General features: G+C 48.4%; 1 protein-coding gene across 2 annotated transcripts in view; it reads left to right on the plus strand.

The window, feature by feature from the left end:
- Ptprn2 (protein tyrosine phosphatase, receptor type, N polypeptide 2) overlaps positions 1–14,706 on the plus strand; it is a 792,473-nt gene that overhangs the window by 680,251 nt on the left and 97,516 nt on the right. The gene's annotated exons all lie outside the window — the stretch shown is intronic.

A 14,706-nucleotide genomic window follows, 5' to 3' on the forward strand; every position in this document is an offset into this window, starting at 1 on the left:
TCATTGCTTCAATGTGTTGTTTTCCTCTAAATTTATAAAACATGCTTGAGTTACTCCTGTCCTTCATGACCTCACCCCCCCCACATAACCCAAAAACAAAACAACTTTGTTTACCTTTTTTTTTCATAATTGCCTTCCTATGCTACGTATGTGCACGTACACATGCTTACATGCCTATGCGAGCATGTAGGTCTGTGAATCCACTCATTGAAAGGCACAGAATCATGATGGTCAGTCCCTGGCTACGTCTTGCCTCTTACTCACACAGGTGTCCCAGTTCCGTGGGAGGTGATTGGGTAAAAACTATGCCAAAAATAAGTAGTTAGATGATTAGAAGGCATTCTCCCCTCTTCTCTCCTAGTCCCTTTGAATTCTGCGTCTTTTTTTTTTTTTTATGGCTTTGATCATCTCTGAGCAGTGAGTTTAGTATTCCACTGGCCCACTCTCCCTCCCCGAGACAGGGACAGAGACTCTTACAGAATGTTCAGCAACTTCTCTTTTGATGGTTTATTTCACAATACCCAGCAGGCTTCCTTGTGTACTTGGAGGCCTTTTGGAATCAAACCCAGAGGAAAGGGTGCGGCACGCTAGGGGCCTGCCTGAAAATGGACTCACTAAATGTCGCTTGGTTGTTGTGGCCTCCATTAGCCAGTGATTATAAATGTAATGACAGAGCCCAGTGATTGCTGCACTCTGAGGGTGCTCTGTGCACTTGTGCTAAAGGACCTGCTCACCTCTGCCGAGGGAAGCTGAGTTCTGGAGAAGACGACCAGTTACACATTGGTTCAGTCTCCTATGAATTAACAGACCCTTCTTTGTCGAGGTGACTTCAATCTTCCATAATTGGTGTAATCACTAGTCATGTAATGGGGAAAGGATTGGATGCCTTCTAATTAAGTCAGAAACACACTGAATTTCTCCTGGACTCACTTGACCCCACCACAGGTTTCAGGAAAGCCTTTTCCATTGGACTCGAATACATGTTTTGGGATAGCTGTCCCAGCTTTATGAGTAAATTTTCAGGTTGAAGTAATATTTTTGTGCAAATATCCCAGAAGCAAAATCTCTTCTGTTTCAAAATTAGACCGACACCCTAACATGTAATGTTGTTAGGGACAATTCTGCTAACTGAACAGTCAGCCCTAGGAATTGGAGTGCTTCTATTTTATCTTTGCAAACATTACAGAGTGTAGGGCAGTCAGCACTTCCAAGGGGGTCTCCTCCTACTTTTCCTGGGTCTATGATGTCCTGAAAGATTACTGGGCCATGCTATAAATTAAGCACATGCTAAAAGACCCTTGAATTGTCTAGAAGACCCTTGAATTGGTAACCAATCGCGTGTGTCTTGAGATTGGACTGTGACGTCCAAGGAAACATGCCAAAGAGAAAGTTGCTCCTCATCCTCAATGTCTGATTCCCTGTCTGAAACACGCGCCCATTCTCTGTGTGTAGCGTGTGTTCACTCCTTGTCTGAAGCCTGTGTCCACGTCCTGTCTGCAGCATCTGCCCGTTCCCTGTCTGAAGCATATCGTATGTCTGTGTGCCCATTCCCTGATAAAACATGTGTATGCTGAGCTGCAAGTGACCAGAGTGCTTCTGCAGGCTCAGGCCTGAGCATTTTTCCACAGGGAAGCCATTTAGAGTTCATTCTTCTCATAAACTGTAAACTTCAATGCATACAGTTCCCAGATCAGTGACTGCATGCCTGTTCTACAGAGGTACCTGGGCAAGAAATGCTTCCTCAGGCACAGCTCCTGAGGTGAGACCCATCCTCAGAGAACACCAAAACCTGGAAGATGGCCAGAGAAATATGTAAGCAGAGTACAGCATGCCGCCCGTCCTAGACCACAGGACACTCTTAGTTAGCTGGTCTTGAAAACAGCAAGCCACTTAGTGAGGCATGTAGAAGTAAGAGGTATTGGAACCAATAGTTCATGAGGGTCCTAAGGCCTGATTTGATGGTTTCCTTTTGTTAATATGCTACTGTTTGATTTTACTTTTGTGGTTTATTAGCAGACCTGTTCATTTCTTAAATAACAGTTCCAAGGAAGCTTTATGTGAGCGATAGAGAGGAATAAAGGTCATGAATTCAGCTTTCCTATACCAGAGGTGGCTTTTCTTGGCTACTTTCTGCTGTCTAGATGGTACAGGGCAGGTGAGTGGCATCTTTGGGAAGTCTGAGTCCTCTCAGAAGCATGGGCAGGCTTCTAGCTTACCTTATTAATTTTACTGCTAGAATCAAGAAAAAGCCACCTCTAGCAAAATTGGAAACTGCTCTGATGGCCACTACCCTCCCTGGGTAGTTCCCTACGCACATTCTTCAATTCTGTTCCCTCAGCCAGCTCTGTAAAGGACAGCCACAAGGGTCATTTGAGCTGAGGTCCTTGCTTCCCTGTTTGACAGGAGAACAAAACTGACACCAGATGTCCCTGACTTGCCCCACATCTCCAGTGATACTCACTCATGGACCGTATTAGAGCAGCAGCTTCTAGACTATGAACACACTCTGACCACAGCACTCACCGGCCACCCATGTGTTCATGACACCCTCAACCTGTCACCGAAGTCCTCCCATGGTAGAAGGACCTACAGAAGATAGAAAATAGGGACACCCCTCACTTCTTGGTTTATGACTGTTTAGAGATGAGATGTTAGGTACAGCAAACATCTATGGTGTGATACTAAGATAATAGCAGTTTTCCAGCAGACGGGGTCTCCTCTGGTCAGCTTACAAATGTATGGGGTCATAAAAGAAGAGAGACCAACCATGCAGGAGTGTGGGTAAGGCATTCTGTGGTGCCTGAGATGCCTCAGATCAGGCAGGTTAGGTATTAAGGCAGGCATCATGGATCCACTTCAGGCTGGTGCAGTAGTGAAGACTTCCGATTCCAGCCACCGAGTGCTGGGAGTATGCTTGCAAGCTGGAGAAAGGGCAGTATGAGCTCTGATGGATGGGGAGCCTCTCTCGTTTTTTAGTGACCACAGGCAAAGAACAATGGTCTGTGTCTCCTTGTCTGCTGAAGTGAATTCTTTCTGCATTATTCATATTGTAAACTTCTTTCTTTCTCATTATTTGAACTAAGAGCCAAAGGTGATTTGGGGCTTTATGCGGCACGTTCTGACGAGTGATGGACCTACAGTTGTGTGGGGTCCTGACACATGTCTCTATTTTGTCATGTGTTTTCCCATACATGGGGTTGATTTGGCCTTGGATCTTGATTCAGGGTGTCTCAGAAGTATAATCTGTAAAGAAAACACATACTAGGAGAAACAGGGAAGACCCACCATGCAGGCCCTCCACAGAGAGGGGAGAACTTCTGTGGAATGTAGCTGGAGGGGCTAAGATGTTCCTGTGAGTCCTGAGTCTAGGGCCTTCAGATAGTACTGAGTTCTGGTCAGGACCTATAGTGTTAAGGATCTATAAGGATCTATAGTATAAGGATCTATAGAGTTATATCCTTCAATGCCTGGCAAGGTCACACCAAGGTGAGAGTGCCTGGGTAGGAAATGCAAGTGAGGAGAATCCCACTGCCATTAGTCAGATCTCTGGGATAAAAGCTGAGTAAACAGGAACACAGAGGTGGGCTCGGCTGGGGCTTAAAAAGGAGTAGCAGAAATGGGGAGCTGACACATACCAAGGGAGACACTGGGAGGTCGGAACAGGTAAAGAGAACATGGGTGAGCTGTGTGCATCCTAACAGAAAGCAGACGGACCCACACAGCACAGCTGGACTCCCTCCAAGGCAGAGGAGCCTCGAAGCCAGGGCAAGTGACTCCTTGGTCCATATTCAACAAAGCTGGCAACTCCCTAGGGTAAAGAGCCTTGGTGTAGGAGTGAAGTACTTGTAAGGTCTCAGTTTCTAAGGTGACCATGGCAGCTGCAGAGCCGACTGTGGGCAAAGGCAGGGGACAATATGCTCCAGTGTGTGATGATGTCACCCACGGGTAGTGCCGCTTTTCAGGAAGCTCTCAACAGAGCTACACTGGCAGGATAAGGGGCCTGGTGAGGCCCGGGGATACAAAGGAGAGCTTCCTAGCCATACAGAGAAAGAGAGCTTTGAGGAAAGCAACTGCAGTCAGACCAGGAAGGACTGGGGTGGGGGTGAAGGTAGCTTGCAGATGTCAACCCAGCAAAGTGTAAAACCAAGACTGAGACCTGGGGAAGCAGTTTAATCCGAGGTCTGGGAGAAAATGTGCAGAGGATGTTCCTCTGTGCTGCAAGGGCTCTTGAGCAGCTGACAGGCTCCTGCCAGGCTCCGGATCTCTAGGACACCTCCTTGGGTCTGGAACCCTAGACTCCTCTGTTCCCTCTCCAGCCCTGGGTGTTAGGTTCACTGAGTGTGGGTTCTGTCCTAAGCCCCTGGGCACATGGAGCTGATCCTGAGATGTGAACACCTCAGGAGACGCAGGGAACATTAAGGCCTGAGAATTGTAAAGCATGGAGCGAGACCACAAGACTTATATCTTCTAACAGGAGAATATTCCAAGCCAGCCAAGACTTGCTAAACTTGGTTTCTTATGAAGGTGGCACCAGCGTTTGTGAAGGACTCCAGTGTTGTGTGCCTGATAGAGACAATTGACTCCAAAGATGCCAAAGGAGCTCAGGGTAGCAGGTGAGGAGTATGAGGACTTGGAGCAAATAAGAGCCTGGGATTGGCCCGGGAGAAAGGAGGAGACCAGAGAAAAGGAGTCTCCTCGGGGCTCAAGGCAGAAGCTTGAGAAAAGCAGAGGGGTGGCTACATGGTGCTCTCAGTGTAGGTCTGGGAGCGACTGTGCCTGTTCACAGTGAGAACCCTGTAGCAGTGATCTTCATTCTGTTCCCTCTCTGTCTCTCTGTCTGTCTCTCTGTCTGTCTCTCTGTCTCTGACTCTCTGTCTCTCTCCCTGTGTGTGTGTGCCTTTCTCTGTCTCTCTCTGTCTGTCTCTGTCTCTCTCTGTGTCTCTGTCTCTACCTCTGTCTTTCTCTCCCTCCTTCCCTCCCTTGCTCCCTCCCTCTTTCTGGCCGGCCCTCCCTCCCTCCCTCCCTCTTTCTGGCCGGCCCTCCCTCCCTCCCTCCCTCCCTCCCTTCCTCCCTTCTTTCTTTTTTTCCTTCATTCCTCACTTATACTCTGATGCCCTAAGTGTCCAGTTTCTGCTTAGGAAAATTACTGGCAATCATAATGGGAGTGTGGTGGGTGGGTCATTTATACAAACACAAAAGAGCAGGCAGTCTTTAAAGATTTTCTTTTGAGACAATGTTACATGGCCCAGGCTCACCTTGAACTCTGCTCCTCCTGTCTCTGCCTCCCAAATGTGTTGGCTTTCATGTATGCACCAGAATGACTGGAACATCGTACTAGACATTGAAACCAGGGCTTTGTGTGTGTTCAGTGCCTCCGTTTACTCTTAGTTTATTGCTGTGTTAAAACAGCATAACCGAAAGTAGCTTAGGGGGAAAAAGGTTTATTTAGCTTACACTTCAACATCACAATTTATTATGAAGGGAAGCCAGGGCAGAAACTCAAGCAGGAACCTGGAGGCAGCAGCTAAAGCAGAAGCCATGGAGGGGCACTGGTTACTGGCTTGCTCCTTTTCCTGCCAGGCTGGCTTTCTTTTCGATCCAGGACCCAGGGATAGCAGCACCACACACAGTAGGCTAGGTCGTCTCACATCAATCATAAATCAAAGAAATGACCTACAGACTTTTTTACGGGCCAACCCGAGGAAGGCATTTTCTCAGCTGAGATTTTCTCTTCCTGGAAGACTCTAGCTTGTGTCTCAAGTTGAACAAAAATAAATAAACAAATAAAGAAAGAAAGAAAGAACCTCCCTCCCCACCAAGACTCTATATAAATAAATATTCTACCAACATAAGTACATTCTGAACCCACAAGATTTGTTTTAGCAAATCTTGTATAACAACCAGCAGAATTAAGTATCTGGATGTAAGGTTGTATGTGTCCATACATACAGGTACTTAATTATTATAATCACACTAGTAAGTAAAGGTGACTGTCTAAAACTCCAGGACACATTGTTTGAAGAATACAATGTGACTTGTGACATAGCATAGCAGATCGGTTAGAAAAGTTTACACAAAACCTGTGTGTAGGGCGACTGTCGCACCAACTATACGGGAACAGAAATCTGCTGAGGATAGCTGGAAGCCTGTTATTCTTGTTTTTGTTTTGTTCTTTTAAATATAGTTAAAGAGTGCCGTCATTTTCCTTTTTTCTCCCCTCAAAGACAGTGAAGCAAAATGACGTTACATAAAGAAGCACCCACAGAATACTCTTGTATAGGCCCTGAAATATACTGAAGCCAGATATATCAGATGTCCAGGAGCAAAGCCAGATAGATAGTCCCCATGAAAAAGCACTAGGCAAGCACACCCAGTGCCCTGCACAGAGACAGAAAGGATTTAAGCAGGAGAAAATAAAATCAAGTTTTGTAAGTAAATCAAGAAAATTAATTGAGATGGAAATAATTTTTACTTTGCAGACCTCTGTGTTATTCAGACCCCACCCAGACCCTTGTGGCTGTCTTCTTCTCTCCCAGATTCAATGGAGAATAAAAATGCTAAGCCTTAAGTGACTCCCTCCCTCCCCAAGTGAAACTGAGGGGCAGAGAAATGGGCCATGCTTCTGGAGACCTGAGATGGGGCTGTCCTGGGGCTTTCTGTTTCCTTACCTTTGCCTTCATGGTCACAGTTCCACACCTCAGGCTGACTCAGCGTATCTGTGCAACAGAGCTGTGCCTTAGTGGGAAGATGCTCTGCCAGCAGTGCTCTAGACTGTGACTCCTGGTTCATCCCCTCCTCTGGACAAGTTGGAGCCCTGCCCACTCACAAGTTTCCCTCCAACAGAGGAGCACACTCTGTCCCTCGGGTGCAGGGGGACCCTCAGTAGTGTTATGGACATGAAACCCCAGGCAGGGACCTGCACATAGGCACCTGACCCCACCCCACACCCCCACACGCCACAGAGAGGCACTCCTTTGCTTTCTGAGGTCTGCATTGGAGGAGAGGGTGGAGAGGGTGGAGAGGGAAGAGGGGGAAGGGGCTGATGAGCCCCGGAGCAGCTGCTTCAGCACACACACACACAGCCTCCATGGCCCTGCCCTTTGGCTTAATTAAGCAACAGCAGAATGGAAGCCTGAATACCTTTTGTGTCCTAGGCCCCTCTTCTCCCAGCCTCAAGCCACTCCTGGGCTCTTCTGCTCTGAGCCTTTGTTCTGACCCCCGCCCTGGAGAGGCCCTGCTTCTCCTCAGTGCCCACCATTCCCATCTGTCAGCCCTGTGTGCTCAGACCCCATTCTGGCCCAGGGGACTAACCTCATCTGAACACCAGGCTGAGTCCTGTGGTTTTCACCCCCTCCCCCATTCACACCCTCCGCGTTTATAGCCGTGCACACGTGCACAGTTGCCACTCTTCCTGTATGACCTGCCCTGCCTCCAGCACCGGGCTGAGGCCCGCCTTGGTTTCCCCCCCAGGGCCGCATCTGCACAGACTGCAGCACCTGGCAGGGGGCCTTTGGGTAATCAATGGAGAGCAGTCAATACACTGAACTAAGATATTGATGTGTAAAGAGCCGCTGTGCAGGGAGGCCATTTCCAACCCCTGCAAACCACTGTGCATGGTTCCCAGAGACTGGAAGAGTATGTGAGAAGTATGCTACAGATGTTGCTAGTGAAGATGTCAGTGGTGATTGCCCATTGCCTTTTACTAAATAGAATGCTAGGAAGGTTCCAGCCTCTCCAAGGCAGGCCCATGCTGCCCCCTAAGACAAATGATTGATTTCCCACTGACTCGGCTATTTCAAACTGTCTGATTTGAAACTGAGTCATGAATGTCCGAGGAAGGCTGGTTTCCTTTGCTGAGATCCTGGGGACCTTGGTGGCCTTGGGATTCACTACTTCCCCACCCACACCCCAAGCACTTGAAAGTTCCTGTGTGGGGAGGCAGGGGAGGCTCAGACCTTGGAGGCAGGGGTTTTATTTTCCTGTCCTATAGCTGCAGCTGGGAATTGCTTCCATGTTGCCCACCCTCCTGAAACACCCAGAAGAGTCTGGGTGTGGCACATTCAGTGTCCCTGCTCTGTATCTGAAGATCCCACTTTCCAGTAAAGCATTGCAACTTCTTATAGAAACCTGTCTTGGCCGCGGATTATGTAAGAGCGAGCATTCTCGTTGAATTGCTACCTCGTGTTTTCATTCTTACACCGATCCCCTGATTTCAATGCCCTGTTCCTCGGAAACACCAGAGATGAAACCTTGAAAGAGAAGGACTGTTTCAGTGAGAGCCACACTGTTGGTTGAGCTCTGGGACATGTCAGTCAGTAACTTTTGGCAGCTGCTGAGCCTGAGGAGTGATTAAATTTCAGGTCCTCACCTCCAGGCATTGAGCTGCCTGCAAGTCAGAAAAGATGCCTTCGTCTTTGGTACTTTGAAGTGGGGCAGGAGATGGCATTCCCAGCTCTCTTCTTCCAGGGTCACTGAGAACCGAGTGATCTCTCACGTATCACTCAGGAAGCTTGGGCTGCTGCTGGCTGCTGCTGGCTGCTGCTGGCTGCTGCTGGCAGGATTTGACTTCCATTCTAAGAGGTGGCTCTTTCAAGGACTCACACTACTCTCTGGTGTAGTGTGTCCAGGACTCTTAAAGTACTCTACCTACCTGGGTGCTACAAACAAGTACCGTTTGAAGCCCCCGTTGTGGGCCCTCCACCCTGGGAACAGAAGACAGTGTTGCAGTAAGTCTCCAACCCCAATAAGCCTGTGCAAAAAGCACACAACTCAGTTACAATATTTACAAGCTGCATGCCTAGGCTGGGCAGACTTATCACTACACTGCTCTATTCCCCAGCTATGAGATCCCTTCGTACTCGAGGCTTCTCCAGGCCATGTGGTTCTGCTTCATCTTCCTTCCACCTCCTCTTCCTCTGTCTTCCTCCATCTCCTTCCTCTCTGACTCTCTAAAACCTCCAGCCTCACCTTTTCCTTCCACTGCCCAATCACAGGCTCTGGCCTTTATTTGACCACCTAGAATGGGGAGAAGGTTCACATGATCTCCCCTTCCTCGGGGGTCGGGGGGGGGGGGGGAGATCTTCCCTCTCAAAAAAGAATTAACATCAGAATACAAACAGCACCGGGCAACCCACAGCAAGACAGGAATGACCCTACCTTTGCTTTGGGAGGCGGGATGGACTGAAACATCATAGACACAGTTATACTGTGGCTGGCTGAGATGAGTGCTCTGAGGAGCCTGGTGAGCCTGCAGTAGCTGTGTTGTCTGTTTCTAGTGTCAGATGCTGCCGAAACAGCTCCAGATTGGGAAGAATGGTAAAAAGCTAGCTTTCTCTTATGTCGGTTGAAATGTGTCTGTCTTTAGGTTTTATTTTGAGAAAACATCTTGCAAAACGGGGAACATTACTCAGTACTGCTCGACAAACATTGATGTCCCGGCGGCCTGTTTTGTTCAGTCACAGTGCCGTGAAGCACCGCACCTCGGATCACCCAGCTGTGCACACAACTGCCATACAGCTCAGGTCTTAAGGCACAGGGAATCCCAGGAGGCGGTGGGTGTCAGGCAGCAGTCCAGAGCCTGGCAGCAAGGCTGTCTTCCTGATGCATGGATAGCCAGCATCTGCCCATGTGGAAGTATAAAAGCGCATGCGTATATTGGGAACCTTGAAGCTAAGAACCAGGAAAGGGCTCATTGGAGGTGCTGGAACCACTTCACCCAGAGGTGACGGCCACGTGGCACAGTAGCAGCGTTTAGAGTGAGCCCTCTGCTGAGTGAAGGATAGGTGGTGTGTAAAGGGCCTGCTGTTGCTTTGACCTTGAGTGAGGAAGGCGGTGGAGGCTTGCTCCACCCACAGCTCTCAACAGGGAGACCCTTTGGGATGTTCGTATGAAGCAGCAGCCAACTTCATTTAGGACTGAAAGTTCTCCTTCATAACTGTTAACTCAGGATGACATAAAAGCCACTGAAATAAAGCTAAGCTATGAATGAGGAGACATGATTACATAAGAAACACTCTCTGGGTGTTCTTTCTCATCCTGATACTCACTTCCCGACCGGTCCATGCCTGCTTTGTAAATGTCACATTGAACGTAGAACATTATGAATTTTAAACATGACTTCTACTGGTTATTCTTATTATAAAAGTAGTATATGTTCAAATGGGTAAGCACTAATAAACAAAATGAAAGATAAAGTAAAAGCCACCTACAGATCATCAATGGCCAGTGCCTCCCTGCCTAGTTCCAGTCTGGCTCTGTCTTCCTTAGGCAGGACACCCTGCGGTCACACACCCTCATCCTACGGAGCTGGGGGAGCACGGGGCTCTTCTCCACCATTTGGGTCTGGCAGGTGCCTAAAGACACTGTGTGCCCACTGCCCTTGTCCTTGCTGAGGAGACCAGCGGCTCCCCAGGGCTACTGGGTTCAGGGCGGCCTCCTGGGGTTGTGTCCAACCTGCAGAGTAATTGGCCTTTCTCCCGCCCAGCACATCGTAATGAACCATTTTTCCTCTGTGCCTTTGTGTGTTTCTTCCTTACTTTTGTCCTGTTACTACTAATTATGCTCCACCAATAACCCTAAAAATCCCAGGCGGCCTTTGTGTGCACACTCCGTCAGGCACAGCTTTGTGCTGATTGTTCCTCGAAAGGTGCAGGAGCGTTCCCCAGCCTTTGTAGTCCTGGTCTTTTGCTGGAATTTGAGAGTGACAGGTCTTTTCTCTGGGAGTGATTCCCCGCTCTGTAATTTTCCCCGTCAGACGCGAGGCTGAGAAATGAGGCATTTGCTTATTGTGTGTATGGATGAATTTCTGCCCCCAGAATCCTATTCAACTTATTTTGCAAATTGTGCTATAAAGAAGTATAAAATACTTGGAGGACCCTGCAGAAGCCTCCCAGGGCCTGAGCTCAGCACAGGGCACAAACAGACGGCTATAGAGCTAGAGACAATGATGGCTTCACAAGGCAGGTGTGCATCTCTGTAAGCTGACTCTGTGTCCTTGTGTCTCAAGGACCTTTTCTGGGTGGCATCTGCTTCCCAGTCCAGAACTGATGCAGGCTGTGGGGACTCCACATAGACTGTTCTAGAGAAACAGTCTCAAGGGCTCAGAGACCGTGCATAGGCCACACCGGGCACTGGTGAAAGTGCTTGGGGCCCAGTGCCCTGGGCTTGCACACTGGCCTCCAGTGGGCTCTGGATATGATGGAAACAGTACTATACCCCAAAGATAAAATGTTCCACATTTGCTTAAGGGAAGAGACTGGCCTCAGGCTTGCAGACCCTACTTGTCTTACCTTTCTCGGCAAGTCATAAGCCATGTGGACATATTAAAATACTGTGGCTCACACACTGCTATGGTTAAGTCAAACAGCATTAAAAGCTAGTGTCAGGGATAGAGCCACAGCTCCATACTGTCACCTGCAGCAGCTTGAGGAGTCTTCCCTTAATCTTTTAGGAACCTTGACTCATGTAAAGCCAGAGACTTGGCTTTTCTACAGAAAACAATTTCAGGGTGAACCGTATGAAGCAGAGATAGAGCTTACGAAAAGACTTCTTTAATAAAAAATTCTAAGATTATTTTCTAATGTGTATGAATGTTTGCCTACAATTATGTGTGTTGACCATGTGCAAGGCTGGTGCCCTCAGAGGCCAGAAGAGGGTGTTAGGTCCTTTAGAATAGGAGTTACAGGTGGTGATGACCCGCCACATGGATGCTGGGAACCAAACCCAGGTCTTCTGCAAGAGTAGCAGGACCTTTTAACCACTGAGCCATCTCTCCAACCCCTCATGTTTCAACACAAAATTCAGCATGAAGATTAATAGAAGGCATTCGGGGAAAATAGCAGGACCATCTGAGAGCACAAGCACCGGCTTCTCAAAGGCGGCAGCTAAGTGCCTCCAGCAGCCACGTGCATCTCCCTGGCCTCCGGAGTTCCATCTCAAGAGGGTTGATAAGAAACCTAAGTGAGATCACAGGTGGTCCTTGTGCTTTGGGTGGGAAGCTCTGAAATGGTAAAATGCTAGGTCACAGGTTACAGAAAAGCTAAGATTTTTTTTTCTTTTACTTTAAACAGCATTTTTTTTTTTTGAGATTCCTAGAAAATTATCTGGGAAAAGAATAAAGACTCACTTGAAAGTCATACAGACGTTGGCCTTAAGCACACACAGTTGGTTACTGTTTTAGCATAAACCGGCTCCGAGGAAAAGGAAGTATTAACTCTGTCAAACCCTTGACTTACTAACTGGGGAGAAGCTTCAACTAGACTCAGGGGTTAGGACCTCCTCTCCCTTTCTATAGACCTGAAACCTTCACTGTCTTTCTGTGCTGACTGGAGGATTGGGGTGCAAAGGGGGTGGCCAGTGTCCTTTGTAAATAGAGAGATTAGATGTCAAAATGACTGTGCTGTGGGACTGATGCCTTGTTCCAGTGAGGACAGGCCTGCGGGTCTTTGGCCTCATGAGAGTGCTGTGTCCTGGAAGTGGATTCCCTCATCTGCTAGTGCTGCCTTCCCTGTAAATGTGGGGCTCTGACATTTCTGTGTCTGACAAGAATGCTTAGCAGGCACCAGGCTGTGTTCTGTGTGTCACAAACATTAACTTAGCTTCTTCCCAGCACCCCTCCAGAGGAGTCCTGTTATTATTCCCACTTCACAGATTGTGAAACTGAGCCACAGAGGTATAGAGAACTGGTCCATTGCCACCCAAATGTGAACACCAGAGCTGGGACTTGCAGTTGGGCAGGTGGCTCCAGAGTCTCATCTTAAGACACCATACCACACTGTGTATACAGATCTTGGCTCTACCCTGCTTCTGTCTCTCCCTGCTAGCAGATTCCACATCCTCTCTGGATTTTTTTTTTCTCATCTCACTGATGTCTCTGAGATGCTTGCTTCCCAAGAGCAGAGGCAAGTCCCCTTACTGACAATTGTCCCCTTGGGGACTGCCTGCAAAGTCACATCCTTCTATGGCTGTCAATGTACCTACCCTTTGAGTTAGGACACATCTTACACCTAACTTCCTTGACAATCTTCTCAACACATGAGAGGCCATACAGCCAAAAATCTGGAGTCCAGGTGTCCCAAACTAACAGACCTCTCCAGAAAGACACAGAGAAAATAGCCTGCTCCAGTCATGGGTCCCGCTGCAGCTCCAGTCATGGAGCTGCAGAGATACAGGGCTTGTTCCAGATAGACCTGGGCCTTGCTTTAGAAAGTCACAGAGCCCTTTCCAGAGGTATACATCCTGAAAACACTGTATGACACAGCGTTCCCCTTTGCTACCTGGAAATATATTTTAGTTTACATACTTGGGCTTTTTGTTGTTGTTGAAGAATAAGGATTTGGATGAAGTACAGGTGACAGACAAACACAGGCATACTCCTCTTGGTGAGCTGCAGCCTTCTGGGTAGATACAGCACAAGCTGTCTGTTCCTGGTCTCGGTGTGGGTGGGTGGGACATCCAAAGGAATTCTGGGAGCTGCCCTTGACCCTACAGTGGCATCTGAGGCTGATAGTGTCCTGGTTAAATGGGCTTCTCTCACTCCTGAGCAATCAGCCACCTGTCGGCTGCTGCTTCATGAGCTGCTAGGAAGGTGGCTATCTTCTTGATGAACTCCAGGCTGCCCTGACAGCCCTGGGCTAGTCTCACTGAAGTGATGTCCCGGTTCAGAGATGGCATCTTTGGTAATGACTAGGCTTCATCCAGAATTTGCATATATTAGGGATTGGGGTTTTTTTCTATTAAATTAAGGGAGGCAAGCATCAGCCCACAGTCCATCTAAGGGAAGACCTATTTGCTTATTTCTATATGCACAGCAGGGGTTGTGATCCCAGGTGAAGTGTTGGAATTGGCGAAGAGTCGGATGTGATGGTTTGGGGAAGCCCGTGTAGCTGAATTCTTCTTTAGGACACGTAGAGGATAACTTGGGAATCTCTATTCAGAGGACTGTTTGCTGCCGAGGTTATTGATGAGGAGAATTCCCAGACACAGTCGGGTATTCTCCGGGCTGTCTCCCAGTATGTTCATGCAGCTTAGTTAGCATCACCAGTTATCTTCTGCTCGGAAGACTGTCTTCTCTTGCACAGTTCTGTCTGGACCTGCTTCTCAGAGCACCGCCTGTAGGACATGCATGCAATCCGTGCCACGCTTGTCAGTTGCCCACAGACACCTCAGGTGTGCATGGCACAGCCCCTACTGTTACCACCACTGCTTCGTGATGGATGTGTGGGCGATACAAACCAAGGGAGCACACTAGTCACCTGCAGTGCCCACAGGATGGCTGCAAAGGCTGTGGCTTCAAATCCTTACAATATAAATGTTTATGCTAACTCAGCCTTTCATCCTTACCTGCAGGCGAGGAAGTCCTGCCGTCGTGTGCCTCTCTGTGTGCGAGCTCACCCTCTTGGGCATGGACCTCTCTGTGTGCGAGCTCACCCTCTAGGGCATGGATGGTGCTCTTCATGGCAGCACACAGAGGCTGCATGCGTTACAGCTTTGCAGTTCTTGAAGGGAACACAGAAGTATTCACACCTAGACTATAGCAGAAGCTTAGATCTGCACAGAGCAGCCTTGGACCTTTTTTTACAGATCAATAGACTTGGAGAGGTTGGACCCAAATAAGCTTGAGAACCGGAGTTTGGGGACTGTAAAAAGCCAGGTGTGGGGATACATGGATGGATTGCCAGCATGAAGGAGGCAGGAGCAAGAGGATCC

Source organism: Mus musculus, chromosome 12 (assembly GCF_000001635.26).
Source record: "Mus musculus strain C57BL/6J chromosome 12, GRCm38.p6 C57BL/6J".
NCBI classification, from domain to species: Eukaryota; Metazoa; Chordata; class Mammalia; order Rodentia; family Muridae; genus Mus; species Mus musculus.